A 17,415-nucleotide genomic window follows, 5' to 3' on the forward strand; every position below is an offset into this window, starting at 1 on the left:
TTTCAGAAAACCTCCCATGACATCTCTTAAAGGAGACGGAGAAAATATAGCTGAATGCCAACAATGTTAGAGGCGTGACTGATCCAACAACCTAGCTCAAGGATCATTAATTACTTACTGTTTCCTTAATGCCCAAAGCAAAGGTCGGTGGTGAGTGGTCCAAAGAGTGAGGAGGTGTGGCCTAGGGAAGGCAAGGGTCCTGACTTGCAGGCTGCTTGGAGGCTGAACTTGTGATTAGTCTCACCAGCACTTTAAGGAGGGAGGAGGCCTGGTCAAGGTTATATTCTGGCAGGAGCACTGGGATGAGAGTGTGAAGGATAGCCTAGGGGTCAGTCTCACTGGAGTGATCAGGGGTGTCCACTGCACATCCCAGCTCAGCCCCAGGTGACAGGGCCATGTCTCTGAAGTCTGGCTTCAATTTCAGTGCTTACCTGTCTTGACTCCTAGTGACTGAATGTTCACTATAGGTCAGGCACTTATCATACACTATTTCATTTAAATCCCATAACAGCCCCATAATATTAGCATTATCATCTCTATTTTGTAAGTGAGAAAGCTAACGCAAGTATAATTGCCCAAGGCCCCACCATTTATGAATGTCAGATTCAGGGCTTGAACCAGGTCTAGTTGATTCCACAGCCCAGGAGCTTCTCTTTTCTAATATTCAGGCTCTTTCCATGACTACAATGCGGAAGGATTTGGTGGTCTGATGCTGAGCCCTCTGGAGCTAGCTGAGCACTTACGGAGGGCCCGGGAGAGGAGGGCTGGGATGGGGCCAGGAATGCAGGGACACAGGGTCTCTCTGATCACAGAACTGCCATGGAGGATGTTTTCCTTGCACACATCTGTTTAAAGTTTCCGCTTCCCATAATGTGTCTCATGTCTTTTCCCCTCACCAAAGCACAGTGTTTTAAGTATGAATTAGGATGTTTTCTCGGGCCCAGGATAAAAGGGTAAGGGTTCCTTTAGAAAGCAGCCATTCAGAACTTTGGGAGGTATGTGGGGATCAGTGAAGAGAAACCATGGTCTAATTTGCACATGATGATGAATGCTCAGACTTAACATTTCTCCTTGACTTGGCTGCACACCATTTCTATACAGGTGCAGCAACAGAGGTCAGAAATTGTAAATGATCAAGACCAACCAATGGAAGGAACCCCAGGCCATCTGTCAGAGATGACACCCTGAGGCAGTTGGTTGAGACACACATTTTGGCAAATCTGAAATAAATGGTTCATTTTGGAAAAAGTCATTGCTTTTCTTGAGATGCAGGAAATCAGTGCTCTTCTGCTTATGGGTAGCTCGGATGAATTAGCAAGAACAAAGAGCTTTCCAGACAAGAGAGCAGCAGGTACAAAAGCACTAAGGCTGGAACTTGCCTAGAAAGCTAAAGGAAAAGTGTGTGTGGTCAGAGTCTAGTGAGGCAGGACCGGATATAGAGATGAGGTCAGTGAAGGCAGCGAGAAGCCAGGTTGTGTAGGACTTTGAAGGCCATCTAAAGGCTTCAACTTGTACATTGTGTGAGATGGGAGCAAATGGAGGACACTAAATAGAGGAGTCATGTGACTGACTTATGATTTTTAAAGGGTCTCTCCTCTGGCTGCTCCTTGGAAAATAGGCTGCAGCTGGAATTCCAATTCTGCAGCAATTGTAACAACCAGGAGTGAGATGATGATGGCTTGAACCAGGGTAATAGCAATGGATATTTTTGAATGAAGAGCATATTAGTCAAAGTTCTCTAAGGAAAACAAATCCAATAGGAGATATATATGTATGTGTGTGTGTGTGTGTGTGTATATATATATATATGGAAACATGGTACAATGTTCCTCTGGTGTGTGACCAGGCATTCTGATTTGTTATGGAAACCAGACACCCAGATTTTCAGGTAAAGTTTCCAAATTTTTAAATATTCACAAACTGATTCAGAACATCTTGCAAATCACTGTGTAAGCCAATACTTCAGGGCAGATAAACATGCCTGCAGGCCAAATCCAGCCCAAGACCAGCCAGTTTGCCACTTCAGATGAAAAATTGAAATTTTTTCTTGTAAAATTTACAATCTACTTGGGATAATAATACATGCACTTGGGTACTACAATTCAGCAGAAGAACTGAAAGACCATGTTATGGGTAGAATTGTGGCCCCCAAAAGTGATATATTGAAGACTTAACCCCCAGTACATCAGAATGTGATTTTACTTGGAAATACAGGTTGTAGTAGATGTAATTATTCAGGTTCAGATGAGTTCATACTGGAGTAGGGTAGGCCCCTAATTCAATATGACTGGTTTCCTTATTTAAAAAAACAAACAAACAAACAAAAAATAAACCCACCCTGTGAAGAGATAGAGACACAGAAGGTGACAATGAACGGAAAAATTAGAATTCTGCAGCTGCAAGCCAAGGGATGCCAAGGATTGCCAGCAACCACCAGAAGCTAGGAAGAGGCAAGGATCCTTCCTCTGCAGGTTTCAGAGGGCGCATAGCCATGCAAATACCTTGATTTGGGGCTTCGAGCCTCCAGAATTATGAGACAGTAAGTTTCTGTTGTTTTTACCACTCAGTTTGTGATACTTTGTGAGGGCAGCCCAAGGAAACAAATGTAGACCACATGAGAGAGAAGAACAACAGGTCACTTATTCAATCACATTATTCAGTGGACAAATAATTATAGAACATCTATTATACCTAGGCATTGATCTAAGTTGTGAGGATACAGCAGTGAACAAAACAGACAAAAGACTCTCTCTTGTGTAGCTTACATTCTAGTGAGGGGAGAAAGACAAGAAACAGTAAATAAGTAACTTATGCAGTGTATTAAAAAGATGGAAAATGTTACAGAAAAAAGGAATGGAACTGCCAGAGTAGAGAGGCTGCAGTTTTCAAAAGGGCGGAGAGAGAGTTGTCACTGAGAAGGTGACAACTGAGTGACATGGGGGCAGAGGGGATCATGGGCATCCAGGAGAAGAGCCTGCCAGGAAAAGGGAAGTGCCAGCGCAAAGGCCCTGAGGCAGGAGCGTGCCCGGCATGCTGGAGGAAGAGCAAGGGAGGGTGTGACTTGAGCAGAGTGAAAACGGGGCAGGAAGCAGAGGGTACCCCCAAAGGAGTAATTAAAGAGAGTTTAAAGAAGAAGCTATTTACAATAGTGTGGGCAGGGTTAAAGAAAACCAGCAAGGGTGGTCAGGCACCCCAGGGTTAGGAAGACTAAAAAGCCATTAACATCCTGAAGGGAAGCCTGAAAGGACAAGAGAATGGCTGTTGGAATCTAGCAAGAGCTGGATGCAGGCCAGGACTAATGACAGGAGCTGTGTTATTAATAGTGGAACACAGCTGTGGCCTAGCCAAGGCCATATGTGCACAGGGGGCAGAGGAATAAATACTCCATCCGCTCACCTCCCATCTTCCACTGACTGAACACAACTGGAAGCCAAAGGGTGAGAGAGCTGAGTTGAGGATCCCTGTAGAGGCCAGCCTCCCAGGGGACACAGAGCAGGGGAGAGAAGGGTGGAGAGGTGATTCCAGAGGATAACGGAAGATTATCCAGTACAAGGGGAGAGGTAACAGCATCCTCAAGATGTAGGGTTTACTGGACCACTTTAAGGAGGTTGGCTTTCACTCTGAGTGAAATGGCAGCCATTGCAGAGTTTTGAGCAGAAGAATGATGTGACTTACAATCTGAAAGAATCAGAGGAGCTATCATAGGCTACTGCAATAATCCAAGCAAGAGGAAAGGGTGGCGTGGGCCAGGGTGGTAGCAGTGGAAGTAGTGAGATGTGGCGATATTCCAGCTTATTTTGAAGGTAGAGGCAGAACTGCCTGTGAATGAGATGCAGGCTGTGAGAGAAGGAGTGAAGGATGGCTCCCCATGTTTGGGCCTGAGCACCTACAAGGAGCAGGGTAGCCATGACCTGAGATGGGGGTCCCACAGGGGGAGCAAGCTTGGCTGAGTGGTTGGGTGAACAGGTTGAGTATAAGAAGTCTATTCTCCATCTGCTTGAGGATGTTGAACAGGCAGTAGGATACACAAGTCTGGAGTTCAGGGGAAAGGCCTTTACTGGAATCATCAGTATACAGAGATATACTGGAGACATAAGGAGAAAGTTAGCATGTCCTAATGAGAACAGCAAAGAAAGCTTCATGGAGGAGGTGTGACTGGGGGCCTTGAAGGATGGAATTTTGACAGGCAGACATAGGTGGGAAGAGAATCCCAGACCGAGGAAAAGCCATTAGCAAAGGTGCTGGGATTGGCAGTGAGGACAAGTTTAGGAAAAAGTCATTCCGTTTTAATGAGCCGAAGGACTGATGGAGAGAGCCGAGATGTAAGCCTCTTAACTTCTGGTTCATTCATCACTTATCTATTTATTCATTGAACATTACGGGTCACCTACTTTAAAGGCTATTTTTGTTGTGGACATTAATAATAATAAATGCTTACTGAGCTCTTTCATGTTCCTGTGAAAAGTCCACATTTAATCTTCACCCCCTACTTAAAGATCAGCAAACTAAGAGTCTGGGTGAGTCACGCCAGCTCACCTGCTCATTGGGCACAGCAGAGTCAGGGCTTGAGCCCAGGAGGGGAACTGCGGGGCCCTGGTCCTCACCTCTCTGGTTAGCGCCCGAAGCTCTGCCAGGAGGACTGATCCGCGTCTGTGCGGTGTAGACACGCGGCTGTCCCAGGTGCAGATAGGTCACCACACCACGGGCAAGGTGACGCCCAGACTTTCCTCTGCAAGGGGTGAAAGTGAGCCCTTGCCAGGGGTCAGCTGAGGAACTAGCCCAGCAGCTCAGGGAGGAGGCCTGGCTGCTGACCTTCTGACCGGGGCAGAGGTCACCACACTGCCAGCTCTGACCTCACCCAGGACTGCTGACTGCTCTTTCCAAAACGTCAGTTTCCTGTTTCTTGGCTCCCACATCCAACCTGGGGTCAAGGGCAGGCAACCAACGCCTCACGCTGGAAGGTGAGCAGTGAAGGTGTCCTTACAGTAACGTGTCCACTCCCCAACCCCAGTTAAAGATAAAGAAACTGAGCCCCACAAAGACTAAGTCATTCGTTCAACACTTTTAGGCAATTTTGTGGCAAAGCCTCCCTCAGACCTCAAACCTCAGGACTCTCAGTTCAGCGTGCTTCCACAAAACATGAGAAATTAATCAGTTCACGTTTTAAAATTAGGTTCCCTAGTGAGCAGGCTGGGATAGGATGGGGGGTGTGTGTGTATTTGCCAAGTACAAGCCCAAGGTCTGACACTCCCCACCACTCCCAGGGAAGAGAATTTCTCCTCAGTCCAGCTTATCTTGAAGAGAAAGTCAGGTTTTCAGGGAATGGGAGAGCAAGGGGGAGCCCTTCCACCCAGCGAGTCCACCTCAGGTGTCTTTCCTGGGCACCTGGGCACCCACAGCCTGTGCAGCAGCATGGCTGGAAATAGTGAGAAATGGAAGGAACCTAAATGCCCATCAGCGTGGAGGTGGGCAAATAATGATGGTGCATTTAGTCAGCAGTGAAAAACCATGAAGCAGGTCTAGATAGAGTCAAGGGAAGACCTCTAAGACATACTATGAGGCAAAAACTGAAGAAACCTGTATATAGCACATACAGTGTGGTCCCTTTTACGTACAGAAGCACACACTATATATGACTTCGGATGTATAGGAAAGGGATCAGATGATGGCGATTTGTTCATTCATTCCACAGATGCACATCGAGTGCCCTCCCTGTGCCCCTCACTGGGCTGGATGAGGGATCAGCAGTGAGCAGGGCAGACAACATCCTGGCCTCCTGTAGCGGGTGAGGGGGTGGAATGGGGGTAGGGGAAAAGGAACATGATGTCTTTTTATTTACGTACTTCTGTGTTATGGCAAGTTTTTCAGCTAGATTGTTTCATGGTGATGTCATAATAAATACAAAACATAGGAACAAAGAGAAGAAGGTGGAAGAAGAAGAGAAGGAGGAGGAGAGAGGCATAGGTAAGCACATTGTGTCAGGGGTGGTCGTGAGAGGGTGACTGTCAAGCTGTTAACACTCTGGATCTGACTTGAGGGATGGTCTCTCGTACTGAGCATCATAGAAGGATGATATCAATTGGAGAATGCCAGACACAATGTCCGCAGCATCTTTGAAGTAAGAAGGCATATTCCAGTAAGAGAAAGCCCTGAAACTCCTCACAGTTTCTTGATGGTCTTCAGAGAGCACTGTCTGTAGCTGGTTATAGCTCCCAGAAGAGGCAGCTTTTTAATCCACAGATCATCTTCTGGGGCTGATGCCGTGAAAATAACTACACTGTTTTCTGGGAATGTAGTCTTACAGACAGGGCGTTACACCCTCCTCCCCTGACGTAGTGCCTCCACCTGACCAGCAACCTGTTTAAGGGCCTTAATGGGGCTGGGATCCATGACTAATAGCAGAGGAAGCCTCTTCTTTTCTTGAAGGTGCTACATCTCTACTCAGTCTACCTGAGAGCCGACTGCACAGTCGGTTTCATGCATACACAGAAGGGCATGCCCTTCCCCACCTGAGCACCTCCCAGCCCTGGGGCTTGTCTTCTCTGGGCAGAAGAATCAGCAAGACAAGCTATTGGTCAATAAGTTAACAGAAATGTTACCACCACTCTGTGGTCTCAGCGATCAACTTGGGCATTAGATTTGTGGTCAGACAACCTAAGTTCAAATCCTGGCTCTGCCATTTTCAAGCTGTATGCTCTTTGGCATGTTTCTAACTTTGTAAATAGCAATAATAATAATAATTAAATGGAGGTAACAAAAAAATTCTCCCTCAAAAGTGGTTGTGAGAATACAGGTGTTTATAGAGGTTTGTTTTTCACTTGTGCAAATCTTGTGTGTGTGTGTGTGTGTGTGTGTGTGTGCGTGTGCGCGCGCATGCATTGTTCTACTAGTCTTAGGCATTTTCTCCATGCATCTGGAGCTGGCAGGACTCTGAGGAGAAAGGGACATCCTAGGTGAGCAGAATGTGCCTGTCAACTGTGACAAGACAAAATTTCAGTTCCAAGTAAAACCAGATCCGCCTGTCCTCAGAGAAAATCAGAAAGGTTCCTTTTGGTTACTTCGGGCAAAGGCATCCAGCCTAGGCCACCCTAGCTGCATTTCAGTCCTTACTCCTCCATTGGCTAACATTTTCAACAGACAGGAATTTTACAAGCTGTTTGCTTAAGGAAAAAAACACAAAATCTCATGCTCAACTATTTTCATCATTATGATATTTGGCTTTGTGACCTAGTAAATATTTTTAAAGCAAAAGGAAATGTGTCCGTCTTTCTCTCTCCATCTTTCTTTCTTTTCTGGTGTTTTCATTGATAAATTTCATTGGGTGACATTGGATGAGTCAGCCGTTTCCCCTTAAGTTCTTTCCCCTCTTCCTTATGTAATGTAGTTTTGAGTCCCCACACCATTCAGGTCTTGCTCCGGTGAAGACTTTGTCCAAGTTCCTCTGGAAGTGGGGTGCCCAGATCTCCATCCAGTTGGCCAATACAGCTTTGTATTCTGTATATAGCTCCGAGGCACTGTCCCCTCCTTTGTTTTACTTACTATACTTCTATTAATGGATCCCAAGCTTACATCATCCTACTGAGTCAGGAGACAGCTCTTATTCTATTCACTTGGAGAGATTTATCAAAATTCAGATGCCTGGAATACTCTATGACATAAATCACAGCAAGATCCTTTTTGATCCACCTCCTAGAGAAATGGAAATAAAAACAAAAATAAACAAATGGGACCTAATCAAACTTCAAAGCTTTTGCACAGCAAAGGAAACCATAAACAAGACGAAAAGACAACCCTCAGAATGGGAGAAAATATTTGCAAATGAAGCAACTGACAAAGGATTAATCTCCAGAATTTACAAGCAGCTCATGCAGCTCAATATCAAAAAAACAACCCAATCCAAAAATGGGCAGAAGACCTAAATAGACATTTCTCCAAATAAGATATACAGATTGCCAACAAACACATGAAAGATGCTCAACATCACTAATCACTAGAGAAATGCAAGTCAAAACTACAATGAGGTATCACCTCACACCAGTCAGAATGGCCATCTTCAAAAAATCTGCAAACAATAAATGCTGGAGAGGGTGTGGAGAAAAGGGAACCCTCTTGCACTGTTGGTGGGAATGTAAATTGATACAGTCACTATGGAGAACAGTATGGAGGTTCCTTAAAAAACTAAAAATAGAACTACCATACGACCCAGCAATCCCACTACTGGGCATATACCCTGAGAAAACCATAATTCAAAAAGAGTCATGTACCATAATGTTCATTGCAGCTCTATTTACAATAGCCAGGACGTGGAAGCAACCTAAGTGTCCATCGACAGATGAATGGATAAAGAAGATGTGCACATATATACAATGGAATATTACTCAGCCATAAAAAGAAACAAAATTGAGTTATTTGTAGTGAGGTGGATGGACCTAGAGTCTGTCATACAGAGTGAAGGAAGTCAGAAGGAGAAAAACAAACACAGTATGCTAACACATATATATGGAATCTAAAAAAAAAAAAAAAGGTTCTGAAGAACCTAGGGACAGGGCAGGAATAAAGATGCAGACGTAGAGAATGGACTTGACACAGGGAGGGGGTAGGGTAAGCTGGGACGAAGTGAGAGAGTAGCATGGACTTATATATACTACCAAATGTAAAATAGGTAGCTAGTGGGAAGCAGCCTCATAGCATAGGGAGATCAGCTCAGTGCTTTGTGACCACCTAGAGGGGTGGGATAGGGAGGGTGGGAGGGAGATGCAAGAGGGAGGAGATATGGGGATATATGTATATGTATAGCTGATTCACTTTGTTTTAAAGCAGAAACTAACACACCATTGTAAAGCAATTAGACTCCAATAAAGATGTTAAAAAAAAAAAAATTCAGATGCCTAGATCTTGCCCAACCTCAACATACCGTTATCTCTGGACGCGGTGTGATTGGAGGTCTTCTTTTAGACCCATTCCACGTGATTCTACTGTGCATCCAGATTTTGGCAAATAATACCCCAGATATTTCTTTCACAGGGATGAAGGGCAGGTAGGTATGTATTCAGGGGTGTATATTTCCTTCCTTCTGATCCACGCCAAAGTTAATTAAAAGCCTTAAGCACAAGAAGGCAGCACATGCAGGGGCATCACACTGTGAAAAGAATCTGAGAGCGTCGCTTTTATTCCTCAAGGTCCACAAATAACCAAATAACAACTTACAATTGTACAGGAGTTCCCTATTGACAAATTCCTCCATCTCACTACATCTTCACACCATATCTGTGACATAGGGGTTGGACCTGTCATTTTGCAAGTGATATAAGTGTTGTCTGAGAGAAGTCAGATGCCTTCTCCAAGGTCTTACTATTAGTAATTGGCAGAGATGGATTTTCTCAAACATTCCAGCCAGCACCAGCACATAGAGTAGCTTTCACCACTTAAGACATCCAGGAAGACATGAACCAACACCTTCGTCAATTAGACCCCTGTCTAATAATAAAGATCAGAATTATTTTAACCTACACAGAACCACATATGTACAGGGGTCAAGAAAACAAGCAAAACAAGTTTATCATACATGCATTATAACCTAAAGGTTTCAACAATACGTGAGCACGCAGGGAAAGTAGGAAAGAAAAGCCGTTTAAATAGGGTGGCCAGGGCTTCACAGACTTTAACATGGATGTGAATTATGTGGTGTGGTAGACAGAACAATGGCCCCCAAAGATGCCCTAACCCCCAGAACCTGTGAATAATGTTACCTTTCCCAACTAAAGAGACTTTGTTGGATATGATTTAAGTTATGGAATTTGAGAAGGGGAGATTTGGATTATCCAGATGTAATCACATGAATCTTTATAAGTGGGAGGTAGGAGGGTCAGAGTCAGAAGAAGATGTGATGGCAGAACGAGAAGCAGAGGTCAGAATCAGAGAAAGTCATTTGAAGATGCTACTATAATGCTGGTTTTAGATGGAAGAAGGGACCATGAGCCAAGGAATGTGGGAAACCTCTAAAAGCTGGAAAAAGCAAGGAATGGATTCTTGCCTAGAACTTCCAAAAGGAACGCAGCTCAGCCAACACCTTGATTTTATTTAGCCCAGTAAGACCCACTTCAGACATCTCATGTCAGAACTTTAAGATAAGAAATTTGTGTTGTTTTAAACCACCAAGTTTGTAATTTGTTACAGCAGCCCTAGGAAATGAATACACCTGGAAACTGGTAAAATGCAGATCCTTATCCCGGGTCTAGGAAGGCGTGGGAAACTCTGTTGGGAGCATGGTGTGGTACCTGTGTGCTGGTCCTTGGACCACACCTTGAACAGCAAGGCCATGAGCAAATCCCCTGTAACCGTTCCTCCAATGACTGGAGGCCTCCACTTAGCAGAGCATGGAAGCATTGATCCTGCAGACCCCTGAGTTCCTTACCTCTGACGGCCCAAGCATCCATCCACCTGAAAATGGTACAGGTCCCTTGTCAGTCTTACATTTAATGTCACATTCTGAGAGCTACCCTCTTTTATTCTCTATTTCTGCCCCTTGTTTATTTGCCTCACAGATTGTAATCATAAGTGTGGGCGTTTTGCTTATCATCTCCCTCCTCATGTATCTGCTGCCCCATGCCCACTGTGCAGCACAGTGCCTAGCACAGAATAGACTCTCCTATGTGAATGAATGAATGAACTAAAGAATTAAGGAATTCCTTAGTTCTTTTTAAACTAAATGCCAAAATCTCTCACGTCTTATTTGTACAACTGAATTTTTTAAGCTACAGAATCCAAAAGTTTACAATGATCCAAGGAGGTTTATCTTCTCAGACTGGCCTCTATATTCCAAGCAGATGAAATCAATCTGACTATTGATCTTTCTCACCCATGTTCAAGATTTCTCCCCAAATTTGAAAAGCCTGCTATAGAAGTCAGTTCCTGTGAAGCAGACTCTGGACGATTTGCAGGCAGGAAGCTTGTGGGGACATGTTCACACAATCCATACAGAAAGGGGATGAGGGAAACAGGACTGGGCAGAGGGAGGAGTGGGCTGCAATGCAGACCCAACAATGTCCTCCACTGGTTCGTACAGGGAGTAGGCATGGCCCTTCAGATTTGTCCTTAACTGGGGCAAGGGTGCCCAGTAACAACCAGTCACTGGACTGGTTACATTCCTGTAGAAACCAGTCATTGAGGGCAGACTGCCCCAGAAGGGGGCACAAGGTGGAGATGGCACCCTTCAGTTCTAGGTAAGCCCCAAAGAAGGACTCACCTGGGAGCTGTCAACCCCGAAAGCTTCCCAGAACTGGGGGCAGGAGTGGGCCCGTGGTGATAGGTGAGAATTTAGGGGGACCCACAGCACTCACCACGCATGCCTTGTTTCCTCAGTCACTGGGGGAAAAGAAACTATTAAAAGCCAGGATGGGGCTTCCCTGGTGGCGCAGTGGTTGAGAATCCGCCTGCCAATGCAGGGGGCACGGGTTCGAGCCCTGGTCTGGGAAGATCCCACATGCGCAGAGCGACTAGGCCCGTGAGCCACAATTACTGAGCCTGCGCGTCTGGAGTCTGTGTTCCGCAACAAGAGAGGCCGCGATAATGAGAGGCCCGTGCACCGATGAAGAGTGGCCCCCACTTGCCGCAACTGGAGAAAGCCCTCGCACAGAAACGAAAACCCAACACAGCCATAAATAAATAAATAAATAAATAAAATTTAAAAAAAAAAAGCCAGGATAAAGCTCTGCGTCACACCAATATGAACCAGAGAGGAATAGGCTAAAGATGCAAAAAGAAGAAGAATGCTGATGTGGAAGGGTCCAGAGAGAGGGAAACCGGCGTGGACCTGAGGGTGTACCCACAGAGCCTATCTTGAGACAGGGTTCTTCTGAGGTGGGCCAGCTGGAGAATGTGATGTGTGAAGGCGTCAAGAATATGGAGGAAAGAGGTGGGCATTTGGGGTAGGTCACAGGTAAGGCCACAATATAAACAGGGAGAAGGCGGGGAAGGGTGCATGGGGCAGTGTAATAAGCTGATTAGAAAGGAATAAGAGGATTGCTGGGCACAGTGAGGGATGGGCTTGGCTGGCTATTACAAGTTTGGAGGGGGCCAGTCAAGGGAGCTTATGTCTTTCTTCCAGTAGCCTTGAAACAAAGGAGGGACAGCAGACAGTTCCCAGCTGGCAAAGCAGGTGTGGCAGGGAGACACTGGGTGAGAGAATCAGTGGCTGGTGAGTCACCAAAATGGGTGCCTTAGAGTCCGGCTGGATGAAGAGGCCAAGATGGGTGGAAAGGGATATAAGAACAGGCTTGACACAAGGTCCTAAGAAGAATGTCCAGCAGATTCAGGAGGATTCAGGGAGAGGGAGAGCTGAAAGGTGGAGGTTGCAGAGGGAAATTTCAGAGGTGTTTATAAAGGTGCAGGACAAGAAGGAGCCCCTGCAGAGAGGGGTGAGGCAAGTACCATCCTGCAGGAAAGCCGGGTATTCTGCTTAAAATGGCATCATTACAGTAGTAATACATGCATGGAAAAGTTCAAACTATATATGGAGTAAAAATGTGAGTCCCCTTTCAAACAAATTCACCCCTAACCAAAGCTCAGTCCCCTCTCTGGAGGCAACCACTGGCAATTTGGAGCATCCTTCCAGACCTCTGGCTCTGCATTCCAGACACTCGTATATATGATCCCATTTTCTTTTTTAAAAAATATTTATTTTATTTATTTATTTATTTTGGCTGCACCAGGTCTTAGCTGTGGCATGCGGGATCTTCACTGTGGCTTGCAGGATTTTTAGTTGTGGCATGAGGGCTTCTTAGTTGTGGCATGCATGTGGTATCTTAGTTCCCTGACCAGGGATCGAACCCGGGCCCCCTGCATTGGGAGTGTGGAGTCTTAACTCACTGGACCACCAGGGAAGTGCCTATATGATCCCATTTCTGTGAGAAAGATTATATATATATGTGTGTGTGTATATATATATATATATACATTATATACACATATTTTATATATATATATAAACATTCCTAAATAGGATCATATATATTATCCCATACATTAATTTGCTTACTGCTTCACTCTCGGCACTGGAATCATCCCACATCGTGAGGATGACAACTCTGACTTGGCCTGTTTCACCTGACTTGTCGCAGGACCCCTCAAGAAGGAATGATAGGAGCTCTCTGTGGAGTAGAGAGCCTTAATGAGGGCAGCCCAGGCAGCAGCTCGTGAAGGGTGAGGCGGCCGCCATGGGTGAAGCTGGCCCAGAGAGGTTTCCTCTTTCCCCTTGTTAAAGGTAGAAAAAGTGTGTCCCAAAGGTTTCACCAGGTGGTTTTCCAACATCTAGGAATATTTTATTTCTGGATGAGACTTGTTCATCACACTTCTTGGAAGCAAAAGTTCAAAACAAACTTCTAAACAAAGCAATCCTCTGCTCCCAGGTCTTGATTCCATTGCCTTGCGAGGAATGAGCCAAGATACAGGTCTTCTGACAACTTTCCCAGCCGAGCCCCATGGAGAAGCCCAGTGCAAGCTTCTTCTTGCCCCTTCCCGGTGACCACCAATTGATGTGGACATCCTCATGGGGGTAGTACCATCTTATTTCTATTGACCCCTTTCTTCATGTCTTCATAATTATGCAGGGAAAAGAAGATTGTTTTCCCATTAGAAGTTATTTGAGGTTTTTAAATGGTCCAAGTTTCAACAATCTAATTCATCACAGCCAGCTGGGTAAGGTGAAAAGTACCCTAGACAAAGAGGTGTGGGTTCCCACATTCAAATCTGGAGCTCCCCCTGCCCCAGTGTGAGGCTGAGAGGCTGAGCTGCTATCCAAGGGTGGGGCTCCTTAGCTATCAGATGTAACACCTGCCTTGTGGGCTTCACAGAGTGGTTGGGAGGAGAAAATCAGAAAGATCCCTGGAAGCATTTTGTTAATTGTGAGGTTCTGAGAAGCACTGGGGTGTTTCATTAAGCTGAGTTCACCCAACTGGGGAAAATGTTTAGTCCTAGAGAAGGAAGTTAATCTCAGCCTGGAATAGAGAGAAAGGACTCAGGACCATAGCACCTTCGTATATGAATTTATGCTGCTTTGAAAGCACTTTGATTCGGATACTCACAAGCCTGTGAAATAAAGAGACAGAGTTAGATTCTTACTGCAATTGCATGAGAAGGGCCAGAGGCTGAGAAGGGAAGCAACCAGAAGCTTGCTTCTCTTTGCCTGGTCCCTGCCTGAGTACTACACTGCAAGGAGATGGAAACAGGGACACAGGCCAGCCTCATTTGGCAACGTAATTGGCCCAGAGGAAGGACCACACCCTGAAATCCCCATGGCAGCAGAGCTCACCACACATTCCCAGGCAGGGAAATGCAAACAGGAATGGATGGGGGAAAGGTCTAGCAGGCCGCCCAAGGAGAAAGAGAGATGGTGGGCTTGTCACATGGATGGGTGCAAGTAAACAGTGATAGTGATAGTTAACGTATATTGAGGGCTTCATGTGGATGCACTATACTAAGTATTTCAATGAGTTTACTTGTTTGACACAGCACAACCACCCAGTCAGGCAGGTACAGTCATTATCGCCATCTACAGATGAAGAATTTGAGACCCTGGGAGGCTGAGTAAATTTCCAAAGGTCACACATCTGGCAAGTGATGGAGCCCTGATTCAGAGCCTGACAGGCTGAGTCCAGGGCTGGGCTCTTGACCAGGGCACCATGGAGTTTTCCTAATTAATACTTTGGCAAAGAATAATGCAACCTACATTTATAGAACCCTGAAGTATGGAGAGTGGAAGAAATATTGAAGATGACCTGGAGGGTTCATTCAACAAATATTGAGTAAGCACCAACTGTGGGGCGGGTATTCACTAATATAGGTTTAGAAGGGAACGTAAGTACAGTGGTAAAGTTAGCAGACACATCTATTCTTTCATGGAGCTAACATTCTCACGGGAAAGAGAGATGATAACTGTAACAAATGAGTCAGTGATAAGCGGTATGAAGGGGGAGGTAGGGACAGAAGTTAGCAGACTGGAGGAACCCCTAATCTCTTATCCACGTGTCCAGTCGCCACCTTCTACACTTGGGGACGAAGAGGCAGAGACAGCAGTCACCTGCTCAAGACCAGACTACACCCAGCTGGTGAGAAGCAGAGTTGGAAGTGAACACTGTCTTCCTGCAAAGCCAGTCCTTTCTTCACAGCCCCTCCCGGTGAAGGGTCTATTTTCCTATCATGGTCTAGCCCTTAGACCCCAGAATCAAGGGAGGGAAACAGCGCTCAAGTACCCCCTTGTTGGCCGCAGGACACAGGGTCCCATCCGACCCCCTTCACAGCCCAGGACCCAGGGAGAAGCCCGGGCGGGGCGGGGCCTGGACACGCGCCGACGCGTCCAGCAGGTGGCAGCAGCGAGCGGCCGCGCCCCCTGCGCAGCCACCCCGAGAGCCCGCGTCATGGATGTCGAGCTCTCTTATTTCGCTTTGCTCGCCTTGGAATTCGAGACCCCAGACGAGGACCAGGATTCATGAACCGGTCGCAGGGGCCCAGGCAGGGGCCTCTGGCTCCCGACGCTGGCCGAGAGGTGGGTCCTGGGGCGGGTCGCTGCTCGCGGCGCCCGGGTGGGGACGCCCTGCCCAGCCCAGCGGAGCCCGGCGCCCCGCGCGCTGCCCCCGCCCTGCCTCCCTGTGGTCCACACCCCCTTTGGGCTCCCGAGCCGCTGGGCTGCAATAGTCGGGGTGCGCGCGAGCAGACGCTGCCAGCCCTGCTTCTGCCCGGCAGTCGGGTCCCAGGAGCGGGCGGACCCGGCGCCCGCATCCTCTCTGCCTTCTCCTCCTTCCTGCTCTCACCTGCACCCATTAGCCCCCTCGCCTTCAAGGCCAGGGGCTACAGCCCAGACTGAGAGGGGGACAGCGGAAAGAGAGCACCTGAGGATACAGAGCTGACACTGGACTGCCCTTTTCACCCCCAGGTGATGAGTGAGGTCGGAAGATCGCAAGATTTAAAGGAAACTGGGGCCAAAAAAATGAAATAAAGGGCATTCAGGTTAGAAAGGTAGTAAAACTATCTCTAGTGTCAGGTGACAATTTATAAGTAGAAAATCATAAGGAATCCAATTTTTTAAAAACTATTAGAACTAATAACAAGGTTAGTAAGTTTGCAGGATAGAAGAACAATGTACAAAAATCAGTTGTTTTCAATACACTAGCAATGAACAATCCAAAGATGAAATTAAGAAAACGATTTACCAAAGCCCCCAAAATAATAAAGCACTTAGAAATATATTTAACAAAAGAATGCAAAACTTATACTCTGGGAACTACAAAGCATTGTTGAAAGGAAGATATAAATAAATGGAAAAACATCTCATGTTCATGGATTTGGAAGACTTAATACTGTTAAGATGGCAATACCCCCAAATTAATCTGCAGATTCAATGCAATCCCTATCAAAAGCCCAGAAGCTCCCTTTTTTAATAGAAACTGACAAGCTGATATTAAAGTTCATATGGAGACTTTAGGGAACCAGAATAGCCAAAGCTATTGGCTATAACAAAGTTGAAGAACTCACAGGTTCAAAAGTTATTATAAAGCAATGGAAATTATGACAGTGTGGTACTATCTAAGGATAAATCATTGTAATAGAATTGAGAGTCTAGAAATAAACCCATGTACCTATGATCAGTTGATTTTCCACAAAGGTGCCAAATCAATGGAGGAAAGAATACTCTTTCACCAAATGATGCTGGGACAACTGTATGGCCACATGCAAAAGAATGAAGTTGGGTCATTACCTCACATCATATATATAAGTTAACTTACAGTGATGGAAACATAGCCTTGCTTTTGACCAAGGAGGCCCTGATTTATTTTGGCAATGAGGCAGCTATTGGCCTTCTGAAGAAAGTGTCAGGCTTTGGCTCTTTAAAAGACTGGGAAGAAAGAGCCCATACTTTCCCTGCTGTCCTGCTTTTGACATGATATATATAACATTCCAGGACTGGCTCTGACCACCCTCTCTGAGTATTAGAATGTCAGACTTGCTGCTGAGACTGTGCTGTAAGCTGAGACACTCCATGGTAAGCTGATGTGGTCACCAGACTTCCATTCAAATAATCACAACCTTCTGATACTGAGACTTCCTATCCTACTCTCAACCACATTATATCTTCAAACCACAGTAGCATTAAGAGGTTGGATGCACCTGGCTTAATATTCTCTCTACTTCCACTGGACATTTGACAACATGCTCTGTGTAGCCCTGGATGTTCCATACCAATTGTACCCATCAACTATTATCCAGGTCACCAACTCAACTGTGACCATAGCTCCAAATTCTTGGTAGCACTGGAACAACCCTATTCACTTAAAAAGACCCTATTGACCTTGAAGGGCTTGGACCTTCAGATGATACTAGGAACATAGCTGTTATGCAGATGTTATATCAATATGAGCAACC

This window comes from Eubalaena glacialis, chromosome 4 (assembly GCF_028564815.1).
Source record: "Eubalaena glacialis isolate mEubGla1 chromosome 4, mEubGla1.1.hap2.+ XY, whole genome shotgun sequence".
Classification (NCBI taxonomy): Eukaryota; Metazoa; Chordata; class Mammalia; order Artiodactyla; family Balaenidae; genus Eubalaena; species Eubalaena glacialis.